This window comes from Mirounga angustirostris, unplaced genomic scaffold (genome assembly GCF_029215605.1).
Source record: "Mirounga angustirostris isolate CCGP_5_RB_7025 unplaced genomic scaffold, mMirAng1.0.hap1 SCAF_5, whole genome shotgun sequence".
In the NCBI taxonomy this organism is placed as follows: Eukaryota; Metazoa; Chordata; class Mammalia; order Carnivora; family Phocidae; genus Mirounga; species Mirounga angustirostris.
This window is the reverse complement of record NW_026991713.1, coordinates 62079178-62102534: the sequence shown is the minus strand read 5'-3', so window position 1 is coordinate 62102534 and position 23357 is coordinate 62079178. Positions and strand designations below refer to the sequence as shown.

At 46.0% G+C, this 23357-nt stretch overlaps 1 protein-coding gene across 6 annotated transcripts in view; it reads right to left on the bottom strand.

The window, feature by feature from the left end:
* The window catches only part of POU6F1 (POU class 6 homeobox 1), a 66395-nt gene that overhangs the window by 22534 nt on the left and 20504 nt on the right, over positions 1 to 23357 (bottom strand). For 2 of the 6 annotated variants that reach the window (XM_064591236.1, XM_064591235.1), the window contains exon 1: positions 5818 to 6263. The exons of 2 other annotated variants lie outside the window; for them this stretch is intronic. The gene's annotated coding sequence lies outside the window, so the exon portion shown is untranslated. Of the gene's footprint in view, positions 1 to 5817; positions 6264 to 23357 lie in introns of those variants that run through there. 2 more of the 6 variants (XM_064591234.1, XM_045873423.3) reach the window with 2 other exon arrangements.

Below are 23357 nucleotides of genomic sequence, written 5' to 3'. Positions count from 1 at the left end.
GACCTGGTTCTGTGTATCATTCTCCTTTGGCAACTGCTTTGGGCTTGCTTAGGACAACGTTCTAAGGCACCCAGGAGGAGCATTAGGAAACCTCAAACAGGGAGTGGGAGAGGGAGAAGCAGGCACCCCGCCGAGCAGGGAGCCCGATGCGGGACTCGATCCAGGGACTCCAGGATCATGACCTGAGCCGAAGACAGCCGCTTAACCAACTGAGCCACCCAGGCACCCTGGGATGCAGACTTTTAACTCAGACTCATTTCTGTGGTTTTCATCCCTCCCTTAACACTTCATGTGGTTGAGGTTTTCAAGGTGTAAAATACCTTCTGACTATACAGTCAATTTTGGAGGCGGAGGGTCCTCTTCGTGAAGTTAGTGGACTCTAAGGAATGGCTGGTTAAGCTGAAATTAGTTTTACCTGTACTCAATTGAAAGAAAGCCACATTTATTGTGGGAAATCACCTTCCAAAATTTGACTTTATTCTCTCAGACTAGGCTGTTTGTTGGCAGAATCTCCAGCTCTACACTCCTTTTATATTTAAATTGTGTGTATGCACTTACCTCTTGCAGAGCTGCCATTCAAAAAGACCACAATGACGGCATGCGGGAGACTGGCATAGATGGGTAACTAGGGCTGAGCTGAATGGTGCCATCAACACTTTACCTCCTCCCTAGATGGACCAAATCTCAATCTCTGGCTGGGACCTTATCTGGGAACTTCAGCCTCAGAAATCCAAATGCCTACTGACTGTTCATATCATCTTGTACTCAACATGTTAAAACCAAACTCCTGATTTCTTTTTTTTTTTTTTTTTTGTAGGCTCCACATCCAATGTGGAGCCCAACACGGGGCTTGAACTCACGACCCAGAGATCAAGACCTGAGTTGAGACCAAGAGTTGAACGCTTAACCAACTGGGCCACCCAGGTGCCCCCAAACCTGTTCCACCTGCATGCAGCCTTCCCCGTCTCAGCCAATGGGCAGTTTCATCCTTCCATAGACACTCAGGCCAAAAACCCTGCCATCATCCTTGCCTTCTCTCTTTTTTTTAAAGATTTTATTTATTTATTTGAGAGACTGAGAATGAGAGCGAGAGAGAGCATATGAGAGGGAGGAGGGTCAGAGGGAGAAGCAGACTCCCCACCGAGCAGGAAGCCTGATGTGGGACTCGATCCCGGGACTCCAGGATCATGACCTGAGCCGAAGGCAGTCGCCCAACCAACTGAGCCACCCCGGTGCCCCACCTTGCCTTCTCTCTTATTGCTCACATTTGCTCCTTCACCAAATCCCACTGGCTCTTCCTTCCAATATGCCCAGAATTCCCCCACTTAACACTGCCATGGCGGTCCACACAGCTTTCGTAGCTGGTGTGAAGGAACACCACATCCCTGCACAGAAGTATTATCAGCCCTTTTCTTAAACTGCCAGACTCCAGAGAGGCTGCCACCTCAAAGTCATTATTGCTTGATGGATTTTCTGCATGTCCTCCCATCCTTCTCCATTTCTGGTCCCAGGACACAGATTTCCCTGCTTACACCTGCTGAAGAATAATAATCATGTATAGTTTATTGGGATCCATGACCTTTACACATAGTATTATAGTGAGCACTCTGTGGAGACAGACTGTGTCGGGTTCATCATCTCAGCTTTGGTATTTACTAGCTGTGGGCCTCAGGACAAATGACTTAACCTTTGTGCCTCAGTTTCTTCATCTGAAAAAATTTGAGAAATAGCACCGACTTCATAGGGTTCTAGTGAGGCTTGAATAAATTAATGCATGTAAAAAGTTTAGACTGATGCCTGGCACATAGTAAGGGCTCAGAAAATGGTAGCTCTTATAAAAATTTACATACATTATCTCATTTCAATTTAGTGCAGCCACTGAGAAGCTGGATTCATCTCTCAGTTTTAAGATTTCTTAGCTGTGAGACCTTGGACAAGGACCTAACCTCTCTATGCCTTAGTTACCATATTTGAAACGGGGCTAGTGTTACAGTAAATCGAATAAGGGTTCAATGTATATTAACTATTATTATTTGATTCTGGGACACCAGCACCCCCAGTCCATAGTGCAAATCCACACTGAAACTTGACCAACTGTGTGACTTTCCACAGGGGGGCAGGTTACTTCTCTGTTTTCTCAGGGATAAATAATAAGAGAGCTTACTTCGGAATTATTGAATAAAACACTAAGAACAATTAGTTATTATTACTCCCATTTTTATAGATAGAAAGTTGAGGCTTTGGAGGGAAACCTAGACTCAAACCCCAGTTTGGCCATGAAATAGCTGTGTGATCTTGGGCAATTGACTTAATCTCTCTGAAGCTTAATTTCTTCATCTTAAAAAAAAAAAGATTTTATTTATTTATTTATTTGAGAGAGAGAGAGCAGGAGCAGGGAAGGGGGGAGGGAAGGGAAGGGAGATCAGGAGAGGGAGAAGCAGACTCCCTGCTGAGCAAGGAGCCTCACGATGATGATGATGATGATGCTGCTGCTGATGATGCTGATGATGCGGGTTGTTTTTTTTTTTAAGATTTTATTTATTTATTTGACGGAGAGAGACACAGCGAGAGAAGGAACACAAGCAGGGGGAGTGGGAGAGGGAGAAGCAGGCTTCCCGCGGAGCCGGGAGCCCGATGCGGGGCTCCATCCCAGGACCCTGGGATCATGACCTGAGCTGAAGGTAGACGCTTAACTGACTGAGCTACCCAGGCGCCCCTAATTTCCTCATCTTTAAAATGGTGATTAAATAGGAAAACCTTACAGGGTTGTTATAACGGTGATAAGAGATCATGTAAGTGGAATGCTTAGCATGGGGCTCTTACTATGATCCCGTTTTATCGAGAGGGAAATGGAGGTAGAGAAAGGTCAGGTGACTTGCCCAAGGGCACAGGAAAGTGAATAGCAGATTCAAAGTTCAACACAGTGTCCACCTATCCCAGGCCCCTATCCTCCTAACACAATACCAAACTTTCTCTCCAGAATTGTAAGGGCCTTATTCTGGCCTCCAAGGATCAGGACACATTGGAAAATGAAAACTCTCAGTTCTCCTCCAGACCCCCTCCCCCCCCCCTCCATCCACTAGCAGAGATAAATAGCTTGGTAAGCTATTGACAGACCAGCTAGGCATTCACATAGGCCAGAAAAAAGGGAAGGAGAAAAAGATAGGAAAGTAGTGAACAACTTTAATTCCCCCTTTCCAAACTATCACGTATAATCTTAGACATACATAGGCAAACAGTAAACACTAGTTTAATAAGGACACATTTAGTTTCTCCTCCTGTTCCCTTTCCCTTGTCCCGAAACATGATTCACCCTAGGCAGGGTGAAGGGAGGGGGCAAATGAAATGTGGAAAATAAAAAGTAGGTATATTCCCCCACTAGACTGTAAGCTCCAAGAAGACATGTCCACTTATTAACATACCCCAGTGCTTGGGGTGCCTGGGTGGCTCAGTCGTTGAGCGTCTGCCTTCGGCTCGGGTCATGATCCCAGGGTCCTGGGATCGAGCCCCGCATCAGGTTCCCTGCTCAGCGGGAAGCCTGCTTCTCCCTCTCCCACTCCCACGCCTTCCCTCTCTCGCTGTGTCTCTCCCTATCAAATAAATAAATAAAAATATTTAAAAAAATACATACCCCAGTGCCTAGTATAATACCTGGTACATCACGGGGGCGGGGGGTGTTAATGACTATGAGCCAAAAATATAAACTAAGAAATCAGGTCACTTGCCCTCCTCATATTTCCTACCTCCTCCCTCAAAACACAGATCCTATTTCAATTTTTTTGCCCCATTCACAGTCCTAGGACTACTTAAAAATTATTTCAAAGAAGTGGCAATAAGTTCTGGAGAACCTTAACCACTCTTACTCCTTCCTAATGTGGCAATCCAGGTTCCCTCCCATTCCCTCTGTGGCCTCACTGATCCTCATTTTGACACAGAAAGAGCTTGAGGCTTAAAGGCAAGACCCAGGTTGAGTACTGCTTCCCCTCAGGTCATCTCCCTAAGCCTCGTTTCCTTATCTGTAAAATGGGGCTAACTGATAGTACCCACCTCATCGGTTATTGTAAGAATTAAATTGGTAACATTTATGTAAGGCACTTAGAACTGGGCCTGGCACACAGCAAACACTATGTAACTGTTACTACTATTATTGTTGTTATTTTTAAAGTAGGCTCCACGCCCAGCCCAGCGTGGAGCCCAATGCAGGGCTTGCACTCACAACCCTGAGATCAAGACCTGAGCTGATCAAGAGTTGGATGCTTAACTGACTGAACCACCCAGGCTCAGTAAAATAATAATTGTTATTATTTTTAATTGAACTAAAGCATGCATATAAAAATGTTTTCAATTGTAAAGTGTTAAAAATAGAAAAGATTATTAGTATGATTTTATAGCCAGTTAATCTTGGGGAGAGGGATATAATCTTATCCCATGTTCCTTCATAATGCAGAGAACTCTTAGCGAAGCAAATTTCTTCGGATTCACTTTTTCTTAGGTGCTAGATAGTACCTTCAAAAGAGAAGAAATAGCTCATCTCTCTCTCTCACACACATACACACACATTATCACTCTATGATATTACCTTGTATGCTTTCATGTTTATTATCTGCCTTCCCTTGACCCCCTAACCACCACCACCACCTAAACTGAAATGAAAACTCCATGCCAAGGTAAGTTCTATCTGTATTGTTCAGAGCATGGCACATACTAGGTATTTTTGTTTGACCAATGAACGAAACGAAGTTCTACTGCACATATGCTAAAACCAAACAAACAAAAAACAGGTCACAGAAATATCACCCTGAGCATCAGGACTTCAATCAAAATGGAATATATGGAATTATTCTTCAGAAGGCCCTGCTTGTCACTGTTGGCTGCCTTAGAAAACCAAAATAAGGGGAGGAGGGATATATGTCCATAAACAATTAAAGACCAGCCTGTATTTTTGGAGCAAGGAATCTGGAAGAGCAGTGAGGTTACAATCTCTGCAAAGAACTTCTTTTCATTTGCCCCGAAAGGCTTCCTAACCGTGTTTTATTCCCCCCTGCCCTGCAGCTGAGGCTATTCTGTGGTTTTAGGCTTCCAATCACGGCTGAGTGGGGATTACAAGGCTCCGAGCGGCTCCCTTGGCCTTGCCAGGTGAGAATGGCCAGGAAGCACATATCGGGCCCATTATCATGACTATTTGTTAATAATAATATTGTTATTAAATATTTATGAAGTGCTTATGCTCTGCTCGATGGTGACCCTCCCACCATTCCTCCACGCTTCCAGCAACGTCTGGGTTCCTAACCCCGAGTCCCACCAGTCCTCCCTGGGTACTGTGGCTGGGGAGAATTGTGACAGGTCACCCAGGCCGACCCAGTTGACCTTAACCGCCGGGAACCCAGGCGTCCGGGTTCTCCGGTGGGGCGGGAATCCGCTCCCGGTCGCCACGGGGTCTGTGTATGTAACGTCCGCTCGGGTCCGTATCCCACCTGGGCTCCAGGGGAGGGGCCGGGTCCAAGCTCCCCACGGGGTCCACCTGGCGGCCGCCCCCTCCCCTCCCCCGGTCCCCGCCGGCCCGCGGGCGGGCGAGGGCGCGGCCCCCGGGGTCTCCGGGCCCAGGCGGGCGGCCGCGCGCAGTCTCATTCCCAGAGCTCCCCGCCGCCCCGGCCCGGCATCCCGGCACCCCGGCCCCGCGGCATTTTCTCTCTTTATCATAAATATATAAATTATGCTAATTACGGGCATTGCATATTAACCAAACCCGAAACCTCCCCTGCCCGGCCCCCTCCCCCTCCGTGCAAACCCCTCCCCGCCCCGGACCCCGCTACTTACCGGAGCCCGAGCCCGAGCCGCCTTCGCCCCGGGTGCCCGGCGGCCCCCGATTAGAAATTCATCTCACAGCTCGGGCCACGGGGCCGGGGCTGGGGCCGGCCGGCCGCCGCCCGCAGACAAAGAAGCCAGTGCGGCTTGGCTGGGCTCGGCTCTGCCCGGGAGCCGGTCGGGACCCGCCGCCACCCCCGGGCCCCCAGGCCGGGCTGGGCAGAGCCGAAGGGGACACCGCGGGCTGCGCCGGGCGGAGGGGGGGGCGGCCGGGAAGCGGGAAGGGGGAGCTGGGGGGGGCGGGCAGGTATATATATTTTTCTTCTTTCCCCCCTTCCACAACCCCCCCTTTTCTCCCCCCCCTTTTTTTCCCTCCTTCTGCTACTTGGATTTTTTTAGCTGCTGCGTCATGAGCATAATTTATGCAAAGAGCTTTGCCGCATGCTGCACCGCGCGCGCCAGCCGCCGGGGGCGGCGGGCTGGGCGGGCGGTGGAGGAAGGGAGGGGATCTGGGGAGCCGGGAACGAGGAGGGTGGGGGTGGGGTGGGCACCCTCAGCCCTTGGTCACGCCGGGAGGCCCCAGCTCTCCTCCCGGACTGGAGTGGAGGGTCCGTGGGGGCGGGTCACGCAGCCCCCTCGGAGGTGCTGCTCGAGGTGCTTTCGTTTTGGAAGGTGCGAGAGTGGGAGCAGGGGCGCGGGAGTCCGAAGTGGGGACCCTATGCCACATTCCCTTCGGCCTAGGGTTGGGGCGGGGACTCCCAGCCACCGCCGCCTTTCCTCTCTAGTTAAGTCAACTGTGCTCCTCATCGTCGAAAGTCAAGTTCAGGTCCACTCCCAAGCCCCGAGCCACAACCCCAGCTCGAGACAGGAGTGGGGGGCTTAGAGGGCGTTCAGCCAGCGTCGAACCTCCAGTTGGTTGTGCCCTGGCTCCATTTCAGGGAGGGGACCCAGGTCCTGAATGCTCCCTCCCCCCTCACCCCACTGGCGGTTGGTTGTGGGCTGTCAAGACAACTTCCCTGCCTTCCTGTCCAAGTGGACAAGAAAATTAAAAAAAAAAAAAAAAAAAAGTTCAGTAGATTGGAGAAGAACAACGTTCTGCTCTGCTGGTGGTGATGGTGCGGACTGTTTGGTTTCTCTAGAGGCCTTTGAAGGTAGGCTAAGGGGAAGGGATTCGAAGAGGTAGAGTTTGGGGCCGAGGGTAAAGCAGATTGGAGAAGTAGTTGACAAGCGGAAGAGGAAGGAGTTGGAAGACCAAAGGAGAAGAGAAGGAACGACGGGAGAAAAACTGAGGAGGGAGGCTCTGTAAATTCAGTGATGGTGGTGGCCTGCTATCGGTCTGGGTGCACCCCTCTGCCCGCCTGTCCCCCCCCCCCCAATTTGGTGGTTAACGGGGAGCGGGGAGAGAGTGTTCCATAGTGTGAGGAGAAGGGAAGTGGAGCCCGCAGCCCTCCCAGGACTCTTCTTTAAGCCCCCTGGTGGAAGACACTGCAGGGGAGAAGACGGGGAGCAGCACCACGTGGCTCCACACCATCACTACTACACACTTTTCCAGAATGTTGCCTGGAGCTTGCTCACACCCAGGGGTCCTGCTCACCGAAGCTTTCCTCTTGAGGCCTGACATTATCATTTGTCTGGCCCGCAGGGCTCCGGTTCTAGCTCTTCGCCGTTTCTACCTGAGAGTGAGGAGATAGGGCCGCTGGCAGATTTATAAGAAACCAATGGATTAGGAGTCAGAATATTTAGGTGTGAGTCCCAGCTCTCCTGCTCACAGTCCAGGCAAGCAGCTTAACTTCTTCATTACTTATAAAATGAGGGTTCTATCTATAATCACTACTTCATAGGGTTAAGAAGTTTAATAGTGAGGCTGTATGTGAAAGCACTTAGGAAACTATAAGCTCTATACAGTTGTAAGGTATCAGTCCCTGTATGATAGTTGCGTCCGTTTTTTTAAAAGATTTTATTTATTTGTCAGAGAGAGCACAAGCAGGGGGAGCGGCAGGTAGAGGGAGAAGCAGGCTCAAGCAGGGATCCCGATGTGGGACTGGATCCCAGCACCCTGGGATCATGATCTGAGCCAAAGGCAGACACTTAGCCAACTGAGCCACCCAGGTGTCCCATAGTTGCATCCATTGTAATGGCCTTGTGAAACTCTGACACATGTCATGGTATTACAGCTCTTGGGAGTTTTGTTTGGTCTGTCTGTAGTCTCTATGGTCTTTCCCCTCCCCTTTCCCCTCAGATTGTAAATTCCTCGAGAGCACAGGCTGTGACTTAATCATTTTTGTATTTCCTACTACTCTGTGTGAAGGAGGGGCACAGTCTTGCTATTGAACGTTGTTACACGAAGGCAGAAACTCTTAGTCTATGTGACTTGGTTTGGTGCTACACACAGATCAAATGCTTTGAATGATGTAAATGTCAAGGATAGTTTTTTTTTTAATATTTTATTTATTTGACAGAGAGAACATGGGCAAGAGGGAGAAGCAAGGGGGGAGGGAGCAGCAGACTCCCTGCTGAGCAAGAAGCCCAACGAGGTACTCGATCCTGGGACTCCAAGATCATGACCTGAGCCAAAGGCAGTCGCCCAACCAACCAAGCCACTCAGGCACCCTGCATTGCTTGAATTTCTGATGAGCATATATTAACTTTTTTGTACGTTTAATTTTTTTATTCGGGTCTAACATGTGCACACAGTAAAGTACCTAAGAGGTACTTTGGAAGAGCCCTCTTAAGTCTTAAATGTACAACTTGAATTTTTACGTAATTATAAATCACTACTCACAACAAGATATAGAGCATTTCTGGGCACCTGGCTGGTTCAGTCAGTAGAGGATGCAACTCTTGATCTCAGGGTTGAGTTCAAACCCCACATTGGGTATGCAGCCTACTTAAAAAAAAAAAAAAAAAAAGCATTTCCAACACCCAAGAAAGACTCTCCTGTGCTCCTTGATAGTCAATAAACTCCCAGTTACCACTATTCTGAGTTCTGTCCCCATAGATTAGTTTTGTGGTTCTTGAACTTCATATAAATGGAATCAGACAATATGTGCTCGTGTCTGCCTTCTGTCACCCAACATGTTTCTGAGATTTATCCATGTTGTTGTGTCTAGCAGTACTGTTTGTTCTTTTTTTATTGCTGTATGTATTCCATTGCATAATTATGCCACAATTTATCCATTCTACTATTGATGGGCATTTGGGCTCTTCCTGTTTTTGTCCCTTATATGGATAAAGCTGCTATAAACATTCTTGTACAAGTCTTTTGGTGAGTATATGCACTCATTTCTCCTGGGTAAATCCTGAGGAGTGGAATTGCTAGGTTTGGAATATATATTTAATTTTTGTAGATTCTGCTAGTTTTCAACAATGTTTGAACCAATTTATGTCCTCAGTAGTAACATATGAGAGTTCTAGTTGTTTCACATCCCCTCCAACACTTGTAATACAGGTTTTTTTTTGAATATTGCAGTACAGTCTTTTTTTGGAATAAGTATATATTTGATAATCAGAAAAAAGCTTCAACAATATAAATATTTTCATGGATGGGTAGAGAGCGATGTTGCCAGTGGCTTCCTTCTGCTTCCCAGGCCAAAGAAAACTCCTGCACATTTTCTTTTTCTCCTGAACTCCCACTTCCCATGCCTTCTGAGCCTACATTTCTTTAACAAATAGTTATTATCTACTGTGTGCCAGACACTGGGCTGGGTGCTAAGTGTCCAGTGGAAGACAAAACAGACTGCTCCCTTGGAATTTATAGTCTACTAGGGAAACAGACATTCAACAAAAAAATAAACACAAATACATCATTACACATGATGTTTAAGAAAACAAGGTGGTACAAAAGAGTAACACTGGGGGGCGGGGTAGGACAGACCTCTCTGAAGGAGTCAAATATAAGGCAAAATGTAAAAGACAGGATAAGCAGGAGGCAGAAGAACAGCAAAGGCAGAAGCAGAGGCAGGGCACAGAGGCCATGAGGCAGGGAAGAACTTGGCCTTCAAGAAACGGAAAGAGGATCAATATGGCTGGAACACAGCAAATGGGAGTTGCACAAAATGGGGCTGGAAAGATAGGCAGGGCCCACATCAGGAAGGCCTGGCCATATATACCTTCAGTCTTTCAGTTTAATTAGGTTCTTTCTTTGCAAACTCCACTCAAGGTTTATCTCCTCCCAAAGCCTTCTTGAATAATACCACATTGTTCTAATTAGTATTATTTTAATTACATCATTGTTCCAATGACTTCATTATATAATTTGTAGTTTATAGGCCATTCATTCTTTTTCTGGAGAATATATTGGTTTCCCCAACAGATGTGGGGCAGGGCCTTATGTTTCCTCTTTTGTCGGATCTCCTCCAAGCACTAAGCGTATCAGGAGGGCAGCAAGAGGCTGTTGATAGGAAGAGTCTCCCTTGGCACTGTACTCCATTCCTAGAAAGCCCTGGGAATCTAAGCAAGTAATCTCTGGTGTCCTATCTTCCCTGCCTTGAGAACTAACCCAGTTTCAGGTCTTCAAAAATTGTCATGGAACAATCAAATTTCCCCAGGATCCATGCCTATTTTCCCCAACACCATCCTTGTGTCCATAGTTAATTTTGCCCCTCCCCCTCTCTAATCACCAGATTAGAGGCATCACTGCTGTTGCTAAGGTAATGAGGTGTGGGCAGGTGGGAGTGAGTTGGAGGATGATAACAGTGGGGAGGCCGGTTGGTCAGAAGGAAAAAGCTCTCAACTGGGAGAAGACGGCGATGCATTTCCAAGTGCTTCTCTGCCAGTTTATTCCCCTCTCTGTGCTTACCTGCTTGTTCTCTCTGAAAGCTATTAGGATTTTTTTTTTTTTTTAATCTCTGGAGTCTTAAATTTTACCACGTTATAGCTTGTGGTTGGCCAGTTTTCACGAAACAAGGAAACTGTTGCCCATCTTGACTGGTCATATTGAAGTCCTTGTGAGAATGGGTGATGGAGGAGGAGGCCCCTGAGTACTGTTAACAGTGTGGGATATTTTAAGGTGAGAAGTCAGAAGGGTTTTTTTCTTCTTCTTCTTCTTTTTTTCCCCCGAGAAGCCAGAGTTTTTGAAAACTTGTATGTGACACAGAGTATGGCTGTGCATACTCCATTTTTTTTTACAGACCTCCCACCCTGAAATGTGTATATTTTATTCTATTTAATTTCAGCAATGATGTAGAACGGTATTACTAGGCTGCTGTCACTCTGACAGATCACCCTACTAGCTCAAAGGGTAAATATGTGTGGTTTTTTTCATAATTTTTGTACAGTAACAAGGTGAGGAACATTTTAGCTCATAAATTATTTACCAAACCTCACAGGCATAATAGGCTATGTGCATATTCATCAGGCCATCATCCATTATTCATAAGAAGTTCACTTCAACTGTTGGAAGAAAATGAGGTTGTTGATTGAAATGCTGAAGAAATGTGGTCTTTTGTTCTCCCCCCTCCTTTCTCCCATCTGAGTAAGTCTGGAAGTTTCCATCAAAAAATGATATTGTAGGAAAAGGAAATTTATTCCTGACATGCAGATGTGTAGATAAGAGGGAAAGAAAGCCTGGAGTAGGAAATAAATTGGCAGAGTCAACCACCATTAATTTAACTTGGCTAAAGGCCCCTGATTCCTGCTTGCATAGAGACTGTGCCCAGGAAGTGGCCAGAGGGGCTATCCTTCCTTGCAATAAAAAAAGCAGCTTCAGCAAATCTGATAGAGTTAATACTTATATTAACTAAGAGACAGGTTGCATTCTATAGCTCAAGAAGTATTTATCATTTATCTTCTTTGACCTTCACACCAAATCTGTGAGGTAGGAATATTCAAGATGAGAAAACTGAGGCTCAGAGAGGTTAAGTGACTTGTCTAAGGCCAAACAGCTGGCGAGGAGCAGACCGGGGGTAGAGCCTACATTTTCTTTCACATTCCATGTTCTTTATATTCTGTCTTCCTAAGTCCTCTGGATGATAAAGCCCACCAGTCCCAAGAGAGAAGCATTTCACAATGCGTTCCACGAACCTTTGATTTTATTATTTTCCCTTTTTTACATCTTGATTATTTCCGTGAACTACAGAAGCAGATAGGCTTGAAAGCATCAAATAAGACAAAGTTCTATAGAATGGAGACTAACAGATGTCCCTGGGGCATGAACAGTAGTTAACTGCTGTGACGGCAAACCCCCATCACCACAGAAGCAAGTAGGAGACATTATAATCCAATCAGATCCACAGATCTGTGTTCAGATGTGACCATGGTCGCTTACTAGCTGTGTAACCTTGCGCAAGTTAGCTTTTTTAAGCCGTAGTTTCCTATTTGTAGAATGGGAATAACACTCACTCCTAAGGTTTTGTACGTGTTGACTGAGATAATGTATATGAAACCCAAGTGTCAGCATTTTCATCTTTTTTTTTTTGTTTGTATTTCCCTCCATTTTAAGGGTCACCTCTCTCTAGTGTATTTGGGGAAGTGGAATGCAAGGCAAGGTTTGTCTCACGCCTGTCTCCCAAATCTTCTGCTTGACCTTCTGTTCCATTTGGTCTTGGGCCACTCACTTGGCTGCTGGTCACAGCCTAGCATGCCTGGTGTGGTTCCTCTGGATGAAATGCAACTATATTCACAGTGGGGCAGGGCTATGAATTCTCCCCAACGTGACTACACAAAGTGTTCTTTACACAAAGAGGGTTGGGGGACGACTAAAGAGAATTCCAATGACTAAGGGAAAGCTTAAAAATTTGCCTTTAACTTTCCCTATAATCCAAGTGAAAAACAGCTGAGGAGTTCAATCTTTATTTAAGAGTCTGTTCCTTTCATGGAGGTAGCCCAGACCCTAACCTGGCTCCCTGTCCTCAGGTCTGCTTCTCTCCCTAGAAACTCCTCCTTCAAACCTCCACTTCTTTCTGGGAAGTCCCAGGCCCTTCCTCCCTCTTGTTCCTCAGCTACCTCCAGTATATTTCCCTAAATCTGACAAATTCAGTCTCGAAGAGATGAATGGGTATGTGTGTGTGTGTGTGTGTGTGTCTGGAAGAGGTGAATGGGGGTGTGTGTGTGTGTGCGTGTGTCTGGAAGAGGTGAATGGGTGTGTGTGTGTCAGTCTGGAAGAGGTAAATGGGTGTGTGTGTGTGTGTGTCTGGAAGAGGTGAATGGGGGTGTGTGTGTGTGTCTGGAAGAGGTGAATGGGTGTGTGTGTGTGTGTGTGTGTGTCTGGAAGAGGTGAATGGGTGTGTGTGTGTCAGTCTGGAAGAGGTAAATGGGTGTGTGTGTGTGTGTCTGGAAGAGGTAAATGGGTGTGTGTGTGTGTCTGGAAGAGGTGAATGGGGGTGTGTGTGTGTCTGGAAGAGGTGAATGGGGGTGTGTGTGTGTGTCTGGAAGAGGTAAATGGGTGTGTGTGTGTGTGTGTGTCTGGAAGAGGTGAATGGGGGTGTGTGTGTGTGTGTCTGGAAGAGGTGAATGGGGGTGTGTGTGTGTGTGTCTGGAAGAGGTGAATGGGGGTGTGTGTGTGTCTGGAAGAGGTGAATGGCTGTGTGTGTGTGTGTCTGGAAGAGGTAAATGGGTATGTGTGTGTGTGTGTCTGGAAGAGGTAAATGGGTGTGTGTGTGTCTGGAAGAGGTGAATGGGGGTGTGTGTGTGTGTGTGTCTGGAAGAGGTGAATGGGTGTGTGTGTGTGTCTGGAAGAGGTGAATGGGGGTGTGTGTGTGTGTCTGGAAGAGGTAAATGGGTGTGTGTGTGTGTGTGTGTCTGGAAGAGGTGAATGGGGGTGTGTGTGTGTGTCTGGAAGAGGTGAATGGGGGTGTGTGTGTGTGTCTGGAAGAGGTGAATGGGTGTGTGTGTGTGTGTCTGGAAGAGGTGAATGGGGGTGTGTGTGTGTGTCTGGAAGAGGTGAATGGGTGTGTGTGTGTGTGTGTCTGGAAGAGGTGAATGGGGGTGTGTGTGTGTCTGGAAGAGGTGAATGGCTGTGTGTGTGTGTGTCTGGAAGAGGTAAATGGGTATGTGTGTGTGTGTGTGTCTGGAAGAGGTAAATGGGTGTGTGTGTGTCTGGAAGAGGTGAATGGGTGTGTGTGTGTGTGTGTCTGGAAGAGGTGAATGGGGGTGTGTGTGTGTGTGTCTGGAAGAGGTGAATGGGGGTGTGTGTGTGTCTGGAAGAGGTGAATGGGTGTGTGTGTGTGTCTGGAAGAGGTAAATGGGTGTGTGTGTGTGTGTGTCTGGAAGAGGTGAATGGGGGTGTGTGTGTGTGTCTGGAAGAGGTGAATGGGTGTGTGTGTGTGTGTGTGTGTCTGGAAGAGGTGAATGGGTGTGTGTGTGTCAGTCTGGAAGAGGTAAATGGGTCTGTGTGTGTGTGTCTGGAAGAGGTAAATGGGTGTGTGTGTGTGTCTGGAAGAGGTGAATGGGGGTGTGTGTGTGTCTGGAAGAGGTGAATGGGGGTGTGTGTGTGTGTGTCTGGAAGAGGTGAATGGGGGTGTGTGTGTGTGTGTCTGGAAGAGGTGAATGGGGGTGTGTGTGTGTCTGGAAGAGGTGAATGGGGGTGTGTGTGTCTGGAAGAGGTAAATGGGGGTGTGTGTGTGTGTGTGTGTCTGGAAGAGGTGAATGGGTGTGTGTGTGTGTCTGGAAGAGGTAAATGGGTGTGTGTGTGTGTGTGTCTGGAAGAGGTGAATGGGGGTGTGTGTGTGTGTCTGGAAGAGGTGAATGGGGGTGTGTGTGTGTCTGGAAGAGGTGAATGGGGGTGTGTGTGTGTCTGGAAGAGGTAAATGGCTGTGTGTGTGTCTGGAAGAGGTGAATGGGTGTGTGTGTGTGTCTGGAAGAGGTAAATGGGTGTGTGTGTGTCTGGAAGAGGTGAATGGGGGTGTGTGTGTGTCTGGAAGAGGTGAATGGGGGTGTGTGTGTGTCTGGAAGAGGTGAATGGGGGTGTGTGTGTGTGTCTGGAAGAGGTGAATGGGGGTGTGTGTGTGTCTGGAAGAGGTGAATGGGGGTGTGTGTGTGTGTCTGGAAGAGGTGAATGGGGGTGTGTGTGTGTGTGTGTCTGGAAGAGGTGAATGGGGGTGTGTGTGTGTCTGGAAGAGGTGAATGGGTGTGTGTGTGTGTGTGTGTCTGGAAGAGGTGAATGGGGGTGTGTGTGTGTCTGGAAGAGGTGAATGGGGGTGTGTGTGTGTCTGGAAGAGGTAAATGGGTGTTGTGTGTGTGTCTGGAAGAGGTGAATGGGGGTGTGTGTGTGTCTGGAAGAGGTGAATGGGGGTGTGTGTGTGTGTCTGGAAGAGGTGAATGGGGGTGTGTGTGTGTCTGGAAGAGGTAAATGGCTGTGTGTGTGTCTGGAAGAGGTGAATGGGTGTGTGTGTGTGTCTGGAAGAGGTAAATGGCTGTGTCTGTGTGTGTCTGGAAGAGGTAAATGGGTATGTGTGTGTGTGTGTGTCTGGAAGAGGTAAATGGGTATGTGTGTGTGTGTGTGTCTGGAAGAGGTAAATGGGTGTGTGTGTGTCTGGAAGAGGTGAATGGGGGTGTGTGTGTGTCTGTAAGAGGTGAATGGGTGTGTGTGTGTGTGTCTGGAAGAGGTAAATGGGTGTGTGTGTGTCTGGAAGAGGTAAATGGGGGTGTGTGTGTGTGTGTGTCTGGAAGAGGTAAATGGGTGTGTGTGTGTGTGTGTCTGGAAGAGGTGAATGGGGGTGTGTGTGTGTCTGGAAGAGGTGAATGGGGGTGTGTGTGTGTGTGTCTGGAAGAGGTGAATGGGGGTGTGTGTGTGTCTGGAAGAGGTGAATGGGGGTGTGTGTGTGTCTGGAAGAGGTAAATGGGTGTGTGTGTGTGTGTGTGTGTGTCTGGAAGAGGTGAATGGGGGTGCGTGTGGCACCAGGGGAAAGGCACCACAGAGCAGGTGTCCCAGTGAGCTTTGGCACAGAGTCCACCCGCAGAACAGTCTAGAGGAGGCTGGCATCCAAGTCCAGAACCCTTCCAGTCTCTTGGCCAGACTGAGATGCAGATGAGGCTCTATTCTTCTGTCTTTTGGAAAGTAAGTAACCTCTGAACACAAACACACACCTTGAAGAAGAAAATGCAATCTCCACCCCCAAACCGGCAAATGTCATGTGTGTTTGTATTACTCCCATTACTTTGCACTTTTAACGAGCATGGGATGATTCTGATGCAGGTGGCTTCTGATTTCACATTGAGAAAAACCGATCAAACCCCAGAAGAGACACTGCCCCAGGATTTACTGGCTGCCCCAGCCAGGCGGAGTTAGCCCTTTGCATTATTATGCAGAGCAGTGTTCGTGCCTCTCCTACAAAGGCTGGCCTGGAATAAGAAAGGAGAGTCCGTTTCTGAGTCCTGTATCTTGTAATCCTTGTTCCCTAGTTACACAAAAACCAGCCAAAGCTTTGAAAAGCCTGCTTCAAAGAGCCAGATCGGATTCGTCCACAAGCCTCTGCCCGCCCTCTCTGGGCTGGAAAATGGGAGGTGGTTTTGTTCTTTCAGTTACATGAGTCAAGAGCAGAACACATAGTAGGTATTCAAGAAAGGTACATTAAAAAGCTCTACCCAGCCTGATTAAGTGGGAGTGGGGACCGAGCAGGAGGAGGCAAGGGGATTCTCTGAGCCCTCAGACAGTTTGCCCATCTCTACTGCAGCACTTACCAAGTTCTGTCCTAATTTTGGTCCCAGCATCTGTCTTCCCAGGCACATTAGCAGGTCATTAGCCATCATCCTTGGCTTTTCCCTCTTCCTCATCCCAACATTATTATTTTTAAAAATATTTTATTTATTTGTCAGAGAGAGAGAGAGTACAAGCAGGGGGGAGCGGCAGGCAGAGGGAGAGGGAGAAGCAGACTCCCTGCGGAGCAGGGAGCCCGATGTGGGACTCAATCCCACGACGCTGGGTCATGACCTGAGCCAAAGGCAGACGCTTAACGACTGAGCCACCCAGGTGTCCCCAACATTATTTTTAAAAATATCTTTATTGAGGTATAACTGACACAATAAATTGCACATTTCAAATGTACAATTTGGGGCTCCTGGGTGGCTCAGTTGTTGGGCATCTGCCTTCGGCTCAGGTCATGATCCCAGGGTCCTGGGATCAAGTCCCACATCGGGCTCCCTGCTCTGCGGGAAGCCTGCTTCTCCTTCTCCCACTCCCTCTGCTTGTGTTCCCTCTCTCGCTGTGTCTCTGTCAAATAAATAGATAAAATCTTTTTAAAAATGTACAATTTGATAAATTTTGACATATGTATTCAGCCATGAAACCATTTCCACAATCAAGATAACGAACATATCCATCACCCCCCAAAGTTTCCCAGAGTCCATCTCTCCCTCCTCCTCCCACAGGCTTTTTGTCACTACAGATCAATTTTGTATTTTCCAAAATTTTATATAAATGGAATCCTACAGTATACATTCTCTTTTTTTTTTGGGTTAGGTTTCTTTCATGCAGCATAACTGACATTATCCATGTTGTGTGGATCCACAGTTCATTCCTTTTTATTGTATGGCAATACCACAATTTGTTTATCCATTGACCTACTGACGTTCATTGTGTTGTTTTCAGTTTGGGGCTGTTACAAATAAAGCTGTTATAAATATCCTGGTAAGTCTTTTTGTCCTCATATGCTTTCATTTCTCTTGGGCTAATGGAAGTAGAATGGCTGGATCATATGGTATGTGAATGTCTAACTTAAAAAAAAAATTACTTTGTTTATTATTTATTTTTTTAATTCAAATTTTTATTTAAATTCCTGTTAGTGGGGCACCCAGGTGGCTCAGTTGGTTAAGCATCCAACTCTTGGTTTCAGCTCAGGTCTGATCTCAGGGTCATGAGCTGCCTCCACGCTCAGCAGGGATTCTGCTTGAGACTCTCTCCCTCTCCCCCTCCCCCCTGCTCTCTGTCTCTGTCTCTCTCTGTAAAATAAATAAATAAATCTTTAAGAAAAATAAATTCCAGTTAGTCAACATATAGTACAATATTAGTTCCAGGAGTAGAATCCAGTGATTCATCACCTACATACAATACTCACTGCTCATCGTAAGTACACTCCTTAATACCCATCACCCATCTAATCCATCCCCCTGCCCATCTCCCTTCCAGCAACCCTCAGTTTGTTCTCTATAGTTAGGAATCTGTTTTATGGTTTGCCTCTCTCTTTTTTTCCCCACCTATGTTCATCTATTTTGTTTCTTAAATTCCACACAAGTGAAATCATATGGCATTTGTCTTTCTCTGACTTATTTCACCTAGCATAATACATTCTAGCTCCATCCATGTCATTGCAAATGGCAAGATTTCATTCTTTCTTATGGCTGAATAATATTCCATTGTGTATATATATATATATACCACATCTCCTTTATCCATTCATCAGTTGATGAACATTTGGGCTCTTTCCATACTTTGGCTATTGTTGATAATCCTGCGATAAACATTGGGGTATATGTGCCCCTTCGAATCAGTATTTTTGTATCCTTTGGGTAAATACGTAGTAGTGCAATTGCTGGATCATAGGGTAGTTCTATGTGTATGTTTAACTTTTAAAGATCCTGCCATACTGTTTTCAAAGTGGTTGTACCGTTTTACACTCTTACCAGCAGAGTGTGAGAGTTCTAGTAGCTCTACATTCTAACACTTGAAATATTCAGGCTTTTGATATTAGCCATTTAAATAGGTGTGCTAGCACGGTTTTAATTTTTTACTTGGTAAACATTCACATGGTTAAAAATTTTAAAAAACATTTAAAGGTATACAGTGAAAAGTCTCACTTTTGCCTCCGTCTCCCCATGCCAACCAGTAACCACTTCTATAGGTGTCTTGTGTATTCTTTCAGAATTTCTTTACTCAAACGCTAATGAATATTCTTGGTTTTCCTGCTCTTTTACAAAAGGCATCATGCTAACCACACTGTTCTGAACCTTTTTTTATTAAAAAAAAATATTTTGCAGAGCTTTCTCATTCTTTGTTACAGCCACACAGTATTTAACTGTATGGACGTACTAAGATTTATTTTACTAGTTCCCTATTGATGGACATATGGGTTATTTCTTTTTTAAAAATATTTTATTTATTTGAGAGACAGAGAGGGAAAGAGAGATTGAGAGAACGAGTGGGAGGAGGGGCAGAGGAAGAAGCAGACTCCCCAGGGAACAGGGAGGCCGCTGTGCAACTTGATCCCAGGACCCTGGTACCATGATCTGAGCCGAAGGCAGACGCTTAACCAACTGAGCCACCCAGGCACCCTGGACATATGGGTTTTTTCTAGTCTTTTGCTATTACAATGCTGCAGTGAACACCTTATACACAGTGTTTCTCATGAGTGCAAATATATCCATAGGGACCATTTCTAGAAGTGAGGATAGTGGGACTCAGTCGGTTAAGCATCTGCCTTCGGCTCAGGTCATGATCCCGAGATTCTGGGATTGAGTCCCACATTGAGCCTGCTTCCTCCTCTCCTTCTGCCTGCTGCTCCCCGTTTGTGTTCTCTCTCTGACAAATGAATAAAATCTTTAAAAAAAAAAAAAAAAGTAGTGGGGATGGTACTGTGTAGTTTTGATAGATATTGCCAAATTAACCCAATAGGAGTTGTGCCAATTTATACTCCCACCATCAATAAATTAGATTGTATACAGAGAAAGACAAATACCATATGATTTCACTCATATGTGGAATTTAAGAAACAAGACAAAGAAGCAAAGGAAAAAACTAAGAGAGACACACAAACCAAGAAGCAGACTTAATTACAGAGAACTGATGGTTACCAGAGGGGAGGGGTGTGGGGGGATGGGTGAAATAGGTGATGGGGATTAAGGAGCGCACTTGTTTTGGTACCATCTAGTGTTGTATGGAAGTGTTGAATTACTCTATGTACACCTGAAACTAATATTACACTGTATGTTAACTAACTGGAATTAAAATAAAACTTAAAAAAAACCCCCAAAATAAACTAGTGTGTTTATTCACAGCACTGCCAATAAAGTTAGCAAATGTTTGGATTTTACCAATCTGATAATGGTTTGTGTGGTTTTAATTTGCCTTTTTCTTATTAAGAGTGAAGCTGAACATCATTTCATATGTTTAAATGATTTTTTTTTTTAAGATTTTATTTATTTATTTATTTGAGAGAGAGAGAGAGAAACAGCATGAGAGGGGATAGGGTCAGAGGGAGAAGCAGGCTCCCTGCTGAGCCAGGAGCCCGATGTGGGACTCGATCCCAGGACTCCGGGATCATGACCTGAGCTGAAGGCAGTCGCTTAACCAACTGAGCCACCCAGGCGCCCCATTTCATATGTTTAAAAGCCATTTGTATTTCCTTTTCTCTGAACTGTGTAAATGTCATTTGCTACTTTTTCTAATGGCTGGTCATGTACTTACTGATGTCTATGAGTTCTGGGACAGGGCGATTAGCCCTTTGTGATACAAATCGCCACTATCTTTTCTCTAATTTGTCATTTGTCTTTTCACTTTATGTAGTTTTCATCCCTGACATTAATTCTCTTAATTAATTCTGGACACATTAATCCTGAGTATTAGTCCAGTTGTTTCTGCCTCCTAAATAGTTCTGGAATGCTGCCCTCCTTCTTTCTACCCCCTGCCATTTCCCTGGGCCAGTCTGCCATCATCACTCACTAAAATTACTACTTGGTATTCTAGTTCTCCCAGACATATTTCCACTCCTGTCCCCTTATAATCTAGTCTACATTTTGTAGCCAGAAAGCTATTTCTAAAATAAAAACAGGATCATGTCACTTTTCTGCTTAAAACTCTTCAGTGGCTAACCGGTGCCCTTAGTTAGAATCCAATGTCTTAAGATCGGATCCTCTTTAAGCTCCAAGGTCCCCTGCGTGGTCTGGCTCCTGTTTCTCTCTTTACCATCATGTCTTACTAGACCTCACCTCTCATTCCATGCTCCTGCTATACTGAACTGTTTTCGCGTCCTCTCTTTCCATAAGCTCTCTCATTTCCAGGCGTTTGCATAAGCTGTTCCTTCTTGGAGGAATTCCCTTCGCTTGCTAAACTTCCACTCAGCCTTCAGATTTCCTATCCAACATCACTACCAGCAGGAAGCCCTCCCTGAGCCCAGTGGAAGAGATTAGGAGCGCACCCCCTACTGTCCTTATGTCAGCGCTAGTCACATTATGTTATCTGTTTACTTTAGGTAGACTAAGTTCTGGGAGGGTAGGGACTAAGCCTGCTTCTTCACTACTGTTTCCCTAGTGCCTATCACAGGGCCCTGCACATAATAGGTGCTCAATAAATAGTTGCTAAATTAATTCAAGAAAGGATGTCTGATAAATGACTAAATGAACATTTCATCTTGGTGGGGGAACCCAGGAGAAGAGGAAGGAAATAGAAAGGTTCTCGACTCCTGTCCAAGAAAGTAGCCAGTTGCTCCTTAATCCACCTGCCAGAGAAAACAGTGGTTTGTGACCCTTCCATTTCTCTTGGTAACCTCATTTGGCTCTGCCCTTGCTTGCTTTATGCCCAGGTCCCAGAGTGATAAGCAAAATAACTAACATCTGTAGAGGAGGCACTGACCAATCTGAGGGCAACTTGCCTTAGCTGGAGCTAGGTCCTGGGTTGGGGTGGGTTCCAGTGGAGGGCCAGAGCAGAGAAGTGTACTTGGGGAGACGGTTTGGGGCAATGGCTCTTTACCATCCAGTAGAAATATCTGAAATTTTTTTTTAAAGATTTTATTTATTCATTTGAAACAGAGAGATACAGAGAGAGAGCGAGAGCATGAGCAGGGGAGAGGCAGAGGGCAAGGGAGAAGCAGGCTCCCTGCCGAGTCAGGAGCCAGATGTGGGGCTCGATCCCGGGACCCTGGGATCATGACCTGAGCCGAAGGCAGATGCTTAACCATCTGAGCCACCCAGGCGCCCCGAAGTATCTGAATTTTTAACACCTGGTAGGGCCTGACCAAAATTTACAACCCGATTATCAGCTCTGCCCATTTCCCCTCTGTCCTCAGACTTCCCTTTGCTCCTTTCCTTCCCTAAAACAGACTGTAGAGTTGGAGGTGACGCAAGGATTGTGTGACCTTTGGCAGATGATGAAACCTTGGGAGGCAACAGATTTAAAAACAATGTAAACAGGGGCGCCTGGGTGGCTCAGTTGGTTAAGCGACTGCCTTCGGCTCACGTCATGGTCCTGGAGTCCCGGGATCGAGTCCCGCGTCAGACTCCCTCCTCAGCAGGGAGTCTGCTTCTCCCTCTGATCCTCCCCGCTCTCATGCTCTCTCTCTGTCTCATTCTCTCTCAAATAAATAAATAAAATCTTTAAAAAAAACAATGTAAACAGATTAAACAATGTAAACAAATTAAAAACAATGCTTGTAAAGTCACAAACCTGAGTTTGAATACTGGCTTTGCAGCTGTGTAACTTAGTTCAACTACTTAACTTCTCTGAAATACAGTTTCCTGATCTGCACCTTTCCTCAGTCTGCAGTGGACAATGGATTACATCTGTAAGGTCACCCGTGCAGCATCTGATTAATAACTAGTCTGGGATAAGTGGGAGCTGAATAGATGAAGACCAAAGTCAGGTGGTGACACAGTGAGAACCAGAACTAGTATCTTGATTTAGGGGCCACCTCTTACACTCTCATTGACACGAACTGCTTTAGTCAACACAATTAGAGGGTCCCCAAAGGCCACAGAGAGAAATAAGGAAAAAAACCTTTCCTAGGTTCAGTCCTTTATTTTCTGAAGCCTTGAGCATGGGGTACGGGTTAGGATAGGTTAGTGACTTCTCCAGTTTCAGGCTTTGTGGTGGAATCAATTTAGGATCTGATTTGGAAAAGTTAGGATACAGGGAAGATTTGTTCTGATCTGACCTTCAAGGATTTACTCACTCCTTTACCAACCAATTACTGATTGCAAACTTCATGCTAAGAAAAGTACAGGGCTCTGGAGATACAGGTCTACTAAAACACAATGTTTTTCAAGCTGTGGGTCCTGACTTGTTAGTGGGATGAGAAACCACAACCAGATCTGAAAAAAATAAACACGAGAATAGGAAATACTACAGTGCACTGTACGTTGCAGGATAAGTACTAGGTCAAAAAATTTTGTTATAAATGTGTGTGTATGCTGGGTCATGATTTAAAGCGTAGCATTGTGGATTGTGGTCCAAAAAGTTTGCAAGCCCGGGCACTAGAAGGTGAACTTCAAGAGAGCAAGGGCCAGGGGCACCTGGGTGGCTCAGTCGTTAAGCGTCTGCCTTTGACTCAGATCATGATTCCAGGGGTCCTGGGATCTAGTCCCACATCGGGCTCCCTGCTCAGCAGGAAGCCTGCCTCTCCCACTCCCCCTGCTTGTGTTCCCTCTCTCGCTGTGTCTCTCTTTGTCAAATAAATAAATAAAATCTTAAAAAAAAAAAAAGAGCACTGTTTTAGAACAGTGCGTGGATCTGTGTTTCACAAATAAGCTGAATGAGTGAATGTCTAACACTATGCTCCCTTCAAGAAGATTAGAGTCAGAAATACAGGAAAAGGTAAATAATAGACTTTTCAATACTAGTATTAGTCTGAACCAAATTAAAAATGTCTTGTTCAGTTCCACCTCTGTACTTGCACACAGGAGGCATGTTT